Source organism: Corvus kubaryi, unplaced genomic scaffold (assembly GCF_017639235.1).
Source record: "Corvus kubaryi isolate FWS band 111438036 unplaced genomic scaffold, C.kubaryi_AGA036_p1.0 split3-37304, whole genome shotgun sequence".
Lineage (NCBI taxonomy): Eukaryota > Metazoa > Chordata > Aves > Passeriformes > Corvidae > Corvus > Corvus kubaryi.
Window position 1 is genome coordinate 175,574 of NW_024582087.1, and position 9,148 is coordinate 184,721.

Genomic DNA, 9,148 nt, shown 5'->3' on the forward strand with positions numbered 1-9,148 from the left:
CAAACACTTCCTCCTGTTATTCATATTCCATTTACTAAAGGGCCCACCTACACACCATGCGACACGGAGCAGGATGGGACTAGACCAGTAGAACCTGGCTGCTAATTATGGCCCTTAAGGCTGAGATTAATTAATTTGTCCCTCTAGCTATAAACAGGAGGATGACTACACCCTCACTAAGCACAGGTAATTTTGGAGAGGATAGACAGAAGGATGAAACAAGGAAAAAGTGACTTGCCTGACATCAAACACCACAGCAGCAACATCGCTGGGAGCTAAAGCAGGCCTCCTGTCCACCTAAGCATCCTTATTTTCCCTGGACTCACAGTTGGTAAGGAGAGAGAACACAGTCATTAAAACACAGATTGAAGGCTTCATTTGGAGGCTAGAAGCAGATGTGGAATAATACTGATTAGTGTAATCACTAGTGTCACGTTGATTTTGGGGATCCAGCAGCCTCACAACAATCCATCCCACTTCCCCAGCCTGATGCACTCACACAGGTTTTGGCAGGTGACCAGACTGCAGCACATTCAGGATACCTCACACAGCCAGCTTAATAAATTCAACCTGAAAATTCCCCCCTTTCTTTCCTCCAGATGCATTTTGTGTAAGCCCACCAACACCCCCAGAGAAACTGGATACTTAACAATGCCAAATAACAGCCTTGCTGGCTGATGGACAGAAGAACCCAGCCTGACCTTAGGTATCAGCAACTGAGCAGTCCCTGCATGAACGAAGTTTTCCAGTCCAGGAAAGTTCTTCCCTGCAAACTGTTTATCCTCATAGTCAGGAAAAAAATCCTGTATTTATAAAAGACAAGTGAAATAGAATAATAATAGCAAAACCCCACTTTTTATAATGTTAGGTCCCAGGTAAGACTTTTTCTCAAGTTTCCCTTGCTGCTCTGGCACTGCTGGCCCTCATTAACTGCCTTTACCTCGATCTGAACAGGTACAGAAAAGCCAAGTGGCCTGAAGCCATTACTAACTCCAAAACTGCTGGAAAACAGTATGAGCCAAGAGAACTGGACACACTCATCTGACAATTTCACCCAGAAGTAGATACTGCTTTAGGAAGGTGCAGTTGAGCCAGGAGAAATCCCATTTACAGACATCTGCAATCACAGGGCTTCTGTCCATAATTGTGGGTCTGTTAAAAACTGATTTGGAAGTAGAAGATGAAAAATTCTATGACCTTGCCCCCCTCTGGCCCTGATCCACAGGCAGGAAGAACAGGATACAGAGCAAGTCAGGAGCAGGATATAAGCACTAATTTAACTCTTAGCACAAGGTAAATGAAGCTTCCATGGCCCTACAGGGAACATGCCACTTCTCACCTGCTACTAATCAAAAAATGTAAGTGAAGAAGACTTTGCTTCTAATTATTTGTTCTCCTCTGGCATCACACGAACACCCTTTACAAGGGAACAAATCTAGTGGGAGTTGGACTCCATGACCCTGATGGGTCCCTTCCAACTCAGCATATTCTGTGATTCTGTAACAGCTCTTTTCCTGCTTCTCCTGTTTCCCACATAGCAGTAAATTACACCTGGTTTGCAACAGACACTAAACTTAATATTGCCAAAAATAAAAGCCAAAATTTGCTAGCACAAATCTGACAGCTTGTCACCATTTCAGTAATTATCCTCCTTCTCAGTCTCAGCTGATAAAGATAACCTCATCAGCACAAGGTCATCCATCCAGGAACACGGAGCAAATATTCTGTGGATCCATCCTGATTTCCACTGTCAACATTGCAGCAGAGCAGCTTTAAAAATGCATTCCCACAGAACCTGAGGCAGCCAGCAAAGACCAGCTCAAACCCTCCTGACCTTGCTTCTATCCCTGCACAAACGCAGTCTCCCCTGCACTGGGATCCGAAGGCTGGCAGGTGTCAGCTGTACCTGCAAACCTGCTTCCTGCGGATCTTGGCACTGCAGCAAACCAGCAGAAACTTTTAGACAGCTCTGGAGAGGAGAGGAATCAATAACACACCAGCAGCAGCACTTTTGTGCATCTGCAGGGGAGCTCTTGCCAGCACAGAAATAACATTGACCAAATCCCCCTTCCAGGAGGCACAGTGAGAACAGCCAATCCCACCGACCTACAGCAGTGAGTTCAGTTGGTGACAGACATCCCTGATTTGATTTTGAGTAGGAGAGAAGGATTAGTCAAAAGAACACAGCCTTCAAAGGCATGTGAGTACAGCCAAAGTCCCCTGAAAACAGGCACAGTGACATGCTCTGTTTAAAGCTCAAATACTCCAAAGGCAACAACCTTTGGCTTTATCCCCCATCCATAAACACCTCTGGAAGCTTCACCTCCATGAGCACAGCCTGAGACACAGCTTGTGATCCCAGCCCCAAGGCCACATCCAGCAATAACCTCTCTTTTTGCTAAGTCACCCTCTGCAACACAGTGTTCATGCACTGAGAGGTCTGAACGTGGCCCACCACTAAACACTGTGCAGACACCAGCCAAGTCAGTGCCTCCCAAACTTGGATCAGAGTTTACAAATCAAGGCTTTTCTGTACGATTAGGGCCAAATTTTCTTTGTTTGCACCCATAAAAGCTAAGGGAGAGAACTGAGGAGAGAAAAGCACGTTAAGAGAGGTTCACCGTTCCCACAGACAAGTGTGAGGTGATGAAGGAAGCCCATATGGGGAAGCCTCTGGTTTAAACCAATGGTGGGGATTAATCTTGATGGATTTTGGACAACTAAGTCTGTGGCAACGCAGCTCTAATTAAGGGGTTAATTCTTGGGGATTGGTTAACTAAAGGAAAACCTTTAGGTACTGGCAGCCAAGAGATTCCTGCTTTTAGCAGCAGCTTTCTGGAGCTAAAAGCTCTAGAAAAGTGAAAAGGTTCAAACCCTCGGGTCTAACAGCACTTAAACTTTACCGAAGTCCAATGATCTTTCCCAAAAGTGTTTCAAAAAGACAGACTGTCTGTTTAGCACAGAAGTGCCAGGCTTGCACAAACCGACCTCATCAGTATGCACCTTGTTTTGCCCCATGACACTCAGCAGCTGTGGCTAATGAGTCCTTGATAATGAATTTCCCATCACGCCTGCCGAACTTCCCCATGCAGCTGGTAGGTGAGCAATTCCTAACTGTGCTTTGGAATCAGTATGCCAAAAGCACAAACACAAAAGAATAAAGTTAACAATCTGTTTACCCCTTCCCCCACTCCTCCAAAGCTGCTGCCAGCCAAAGGCTGGGGGAAAAGAAATAATAAATCTATTTTCAGGGGTCAGCAGAGAGAAACCATTCAGACTGCTCTCAATTTTCATATCTTTGCCACCAGTGCTTCGTGTTAGTTCTCTCAACTCATTCAAGTTAGGAGATGAGGCCTGTTCTTTTGGCTAATAGCATTTAAAGCCTCTCTCTGGAGATAATTAGTCCTCCCTCCCCCATCCCATCCTCAGCAGAAAGAGCAGAGAGTCACCAATAAACAAAGAAATTCAGGCAGCGACAACCAGGGTATAGCTGGGACCAAAGCTGCCTCTCACCTCCCTATCTCAGCACAGCTGAGAATCAAAAACAAGTGACACCACAAGCAATAGAATGAACAACACAAGAATTTTCAGGTTAAGGGCTTTGTCATTTTGAAATCAGGAAAACAGCAATTCCTCATCTACAAGGAGCAAAATACCAATGTGTCACTGCTAGATGTTCTGCCTGGTCACCTTCCAACCCTGACGGATCGTCCTGAGTCATTCAAAACCAGCAGATAAGAGCAAGAATTGGGAAATCTGCAGCCCTTTACCTCTGATTCCAGGCCTGTCACCCAGCTACTGGCAAATCACAGCAACCTCCACACCTCAGCTCTTACTGAGGCACAGCAAGTCCTCCGGGGAGAGAAAAAAAATTAAGGGCAGTCACCATTGGGAAAGCCCCTCTGCTGAAGACTGACAAAATTCTGTATGTCTGTCTGCCAACTCCTCACATGGAACCTGCCCTTGAATTCAGGGGCACAGTTTGGAAGGAGTTAACCTTCCAGCCATGGGGATGAGCAGCCATGCTGGCTGCTGCATTCCTTGCCTAACCATGACCCCACTGCGCAGGGAAGAACTGGGACTAGTTATCACCCCAGCACTGACACGTCAGCAAGAGCGACTAATTAACTGATAAAAATAGATCTCTGAAACGGCTTTTTTCCCCTCGACACAAAGCTGAGGCCCAACGCTGCCGCAGTTGCACATCCATTAGTCTTCCACGGGCTCCAAACTTGCCAGCAAAAAATAAAAGCATTCCCACACTCAGAAAAATAAACCCACGTGGCACTTGTATGCCAAAAATCACTGTTAAAGAGAAGTAGGGAACTGATTATGAATTACCCGGGGCATCTCCACTCCCACCTTAATGGATGCTGGAGCAACATGACGTCTTTGCCCCCAACAGCCCTACCAGCTTCCCTGCAGCCCAGAGTTCCAGTTTTGCCTGAAAAATGACGTTTTGAGGTAATCCAAGTGATCCCAAGGATATTGGCAGCTTTCTTCACTCATTGCATCACTGAGACCAGCCAGAAAAACCCAGTTGTGCTTTAAGTCCCCCCACCCCCTGCCAGACACAGGTTTTGTACAGCTTGTAACTGAATATTCATCACCAGCTAATAAACCTGCAGGAACCACAGTCTCGGCGATTTTTAATACATATAATGCTCCAACACATGCCAAGCACAATGAAATTTGATCAAAATAGAAGCCATTTGTTTAAATACAAATGATTTGGCTCTCAAAACTGTCATCAAATTAAACTGGAAATCAAATTAACCAGTGATTGAATGAAGTAGAAGGCTGTATAATCACAGATCACTGATCCAGCAGCATGGAAACAAGGATGCAATCACATTCCCCTTGTTTGTGGCACTGCCCTGTGCTCCCAACAGGACTCCTGCTCCATCTCCCAGGACCTGAGTATGCTCCGTGCCTCAGACACAGCTCATTTCTTGGTAATCCAGAAAGAAAACGGTCCTTGCAAAAACACTCTGATACATTATCAGATAAGAGCATCACCTGTGAAAGGACACACTGACACATTTGAAACCACCTTGACTTGGCACAGAACAGCACAGTCATTTCCAGCACTGTTTGCAAGAGCAGGTTTAAACCTACTCTGAATGAGAGAGGGGTTTTGTTGCCATCACTGTCCAGATACTCAGCTTCAGTTGTTGTAACTGTGCCAGCCTTGTCCCTCACAATCGGCCTCACTCTGGCTCTATTTTGCCCTTTTTTGCAGTCTTCACAAATAGGAATTTAAACCATCTAAGTTTACGATTTAGGTGTTGTTTACTCTTAAAAGCAATTTGGATTCATTTAAAAGGTCTGTTTGAAGAGCATCAGGCATTCCTGAGGAAATCGCAGCAGCGAGAGGAATCTAATTACACCCCCTTGCCACTTCTATAGCACATGAAACTAACTCAGCTGAACATCCTTTACCCACCCCAAGAGTGGACTATGGAAACGTCATCAATCCCCTTACCTGATTCTGCCCAGGACTTGCTTTTGAAAAACGGGAACATTGGAAAACTTCAAGTTTAACACTCACTCCTGCACAATTCCAGGTTTCTTTAAGCAATAAAGAAGCAATTACAAGGAGAAGAGAAGGCTCCTGGGAGATCTCACTACAGCCTTCCAATACTTGAAAGAAGATTATAAAAAGGAGAGTGACTTTTTACGCAGACAGAAAGCGATAGGACGAGGGGAACAGTTTTAAACTAAGCAAGGAAATTTGGATGGATATGGGGAAGAAATTCTTTCTTGTGAGGGTGGGGAGGCCCTGGCACAGGGTGCCCAGAGAAGCTGTAGCTGCCCCATCCCTGGAAATGTCCAAGGCCAGGCTGGATGGGGCTTGGAGCAACCTGGGAGAGTGGAAGGTGTCCCTGCCCATGGCAGGGGGTGGTACAAGAGGAGCTTTAAAGTCCCTTCCAACCCAAGCCATTCTGGGATTCTTTGACTCCCATTTCTCTTTCTAGGCTTGTAGACGCAGCACTTAAATATTCTAAAGCTTAAGAAGCTTTATAGTTCATTTCATCCTCAGCTGAGCACCTTCTCACATCATTCACTTTTGTTGCAGTATTCCAGCCCCAGAGAAGGGCACCAAGCCCTCACCTACCTCCACCTGGACAAACACAAGCCAATGCAAGGCACAGAGGTAAATAATTCATCTGCATGCAAACAGAGGGAAAGAACAATTAAGCCAGAAAGCACAGCGGGGACGTTTCAAATTTCAGTCAACATTAAGGCAGGAGAGAGCAAACAAAGAAATACCAACGGGCTGCCTCAGAGAGAACTTTGGGGAAGCTGGAAACACTCACAGCAAGGCACAGGAGGGCAGCAGGGACAGAAAACCGGGTTTACTGTAGTCCCAGACCAAGCCGTTCAGAGTTTCCGAATTGTCCTTCGGAGGACAGCAGCGAACAGGGACGGGAACTCCGCTTGTTGCGTTCAGAACCGGCGTGCGCGGTGCGCTCGACCCGCGAGCCGGTTCCCGTGGAGCGTCCCCCGGGACGCCCCCGGCGCGGTCCGCCCGCAGCGCCCGCACAGCCCCAGCCCTTCCGCGGCATCCCCGGGTCCCCCGAGGTGCCCCCGGGTCCCCCCTAGTGACCACCCCCTCCCGCCCCCGTCCCAAAGCGCTGCCCCTGGGCAGGGGGGCTCGGCAGGGCCCAGCCGGGGGTCTCCAGCCCCGTCCTTCCCCCGGCGGGGCTCCCCGGCCGTGCCGGCGCTCGCAGCCCCCGCCCGGCCTCACCTGCCGCCGCCGCCGCCGCCGCCGCCGCCGCTCCCGGGCCGCCCCGCCGGAAGGCGAGCGTGGGACATGCCGGGAGATGTAGTGCGGCCGGGGGGACACGCCCCGGGCGGGAGGACACACCCCCCGGAAAAGGGAAGAGTGGACGCGGGGGGTTTGGGGCTAAGGGACGAGAGGGGATCTGGGGAGGGGGATGATGGGGTGCTGGGCGAGGTTGGAGGGAGACTCTGAGGCCAAGGAATGACTGGTCGGGGGGGGTTGGGGTGAGGTTGCTGGGAGTGTGGGAGTGGGGCTTTGGGTTTGGAGATGGGGGGCTGTGGGGGCTTGCTCTAGGGGGTGATGGGGGTGTAGAAGTGGGGCTTTGGGGTCAGAGCGTGACAGGGGTCATGGAGAACTGGCATGGGGGGTGATGGGGTGTTGGGAGGGCTGGGATGAAGTTTTGGGTTCGGGGTTTGCCCGCAGAAGCCTGAGATGATTCCCTGCGTTACGTCGGAGGTGGATTTAGCCTCTTAACACTCCGGGCAAGGAAAACCTCACCCTGAAGATCTCAGGGCTCCGGAGGGAGCGGCTGGCACGAACACACACACACACACACCCCCCCACAGCCTAGTCCAGGGGAAGGTGTCTCTGCCCAGGGCAGAGGTGGAACGAGATGAGCTTTCAGGTCCCTTCCAACCCAAACCATCCTGGGATTCCGGGATTCCAAGGTTCAGAGCGGGCATGCGGGGCAGGATCGTGGCGGGGCTGATTCCAGCGGCCGGTTCGCAGCTCCCGCCGACTCCCAGCGAGCGGCGCTGCCGAGCCGGGAAAGCCGTGGAGCGGCGGGGAGGAGGCGCTGGCGGGGCCGGGGGCACCGACGGGTCCCGAGCCCAGCCCCGGGCCGGTCCCGCCTGCCCGTTTTCGGAGTGGTTTGGGCTGTAAATCCGGGCAGCTCCGGGCTGTGGAGCCCGTCTGTGCCCTCGATTGTCTCAGCAAGTGTTGGGGACGCCCTTGCACCCACCGCGGTGCTCATCCCCCGGCTGTCTCAGAGCTGGGGGTGCGGGTTGGGCACCCCGATCCCGGGCGGTGACAGCAACTCGGGGACACATCCTGAATTACAGCTGGTCCCAGCCCTGGCCGCACCATCCCTGCTGCGTGGATGCTTCCAAGGACTTAAATGCTCCAGCAGCCATCTGAGGTGCCCAGAAACCCGCACATTCCCCGGGATAAGCCAAATTTATCCCCAGCGAGGACAGGTTGTTGGCTACATCATGACAGCCCCATTATCACCTTAAATCCAAAGCAATCAGCTTTTTACTTGCAAAGGGCTGGGAGCTTGTGGACCCCCACCCTGCCAAGCTCTTCTGCTGTGTCTGCAAGGACGGAGCTCGTTTTGGAGGGGCTTGTGGAGGGACCCCGATTCCCAGCCACCGCTGGCACTCCAAGGACCCCAAGGTGCCCACCAACAGGTAGGTTATGCCAGGGCTGGCACTGGGCACAGAGGGTGCCAGGGCATATTTTGGGCTCCATGGGCCGGATACTTTCTGCTCCTATGAGCTAAGGCAGTGACAGAACTGGGAGCTCTGGTGCTCAACTCTATCGCAGTCCGAGGTGACCACAGCAGAGGCTTTGCTGAGGTAGCTGCTCTCCACTGGGAAGTATGTGATCCCACGGAAACACAGGGCATTGATTGCCCACAGCAGACATGGACACCGGGCAGAGCTGGGACAGAGACCTGTGCCCACCCACCACTCACTTTAGCCAAACGTCCCCCCAGTTCTTGTGCAGCTGCTTTGTCTTAAGCCTCAGCTTATCCCCTCCCATGACAGGGGCTTGGAACAAGATGATATTTAAGGTTCCCCCCCAACCCAAACCATTCCATGGCTCTATGATTATCCATCTCCAGCCCATGCAGTGGATCCAGGTATCTGCTTGCATCTGTAGGAAATGAGCTGTCCACGCTCAGGGCACAGATATTTCTCCTCGTCTCCAGCCCCACATGAACCCCTGCACAGCGAGGGCAGCTCAGCCCCAGTAATGCCAATTTTGCAAAGCACATTGGGCCCCATCAGTCTTTAAGTGCTCCTTCAGCACAGATTATTATTATTACTATTATTATTACTACTATTATTATTATTTCCTGTTGCTTTGATGTGTTTTAAACACCACTAACACATTATGTTTTTAAATTGAGGGCAAGTGGAGTGAAAAACAAATAGCATCTGTTGGGATCACAACTATCAGTGACAGGTAGGGAGATTATTAGCACACCGGCCCTGCAAGATAACAGTGAAAGCTGCTGAGAAATTATACATATGTACACAAATTGCAGGCTTTGGTTATGCCCCAGATGAGGAATTTATTGGTTTATAATTGTGACCAACTGAAAAAACAAAGGGGGTTAAACTGATGCGATGACCC

At 50.3% G+C, this 9,148-nt stretch overlaps 1 protein-coding gene across 4 annotated transcripts in view; it reads right to left on the reverse strand.

The window, feature by feature from the left end:
- Nucleotides 1–6,770, reverse strand: part of PHACTR4 (phosphatase and actin regulator 4) — a 67,471-nt gene extending 60,701 nt beyond the window's left edge. Inside the window, exon 1 of one of the 4 annotated variants that reach the window (XM_042015797.1) lies at nt 6,752–6,770. The gene's annotated coding sequence lies outside the window, so the exon portion shown is untranslated. Of the gene's footprint in view, nt 1–3,770; nt 3,795–6,118; nt 6,139–6,320; nt 6,499–6,751 lie in introns of those variants that run through there. The other 3 variants (XM_042015801.1, XM_042015800.1, XM_042015799.1) reach the window with 3 other exon arrangements.
- Nucleotides 6,771–9,148: the final 2,378 nt, after the last annotated feature.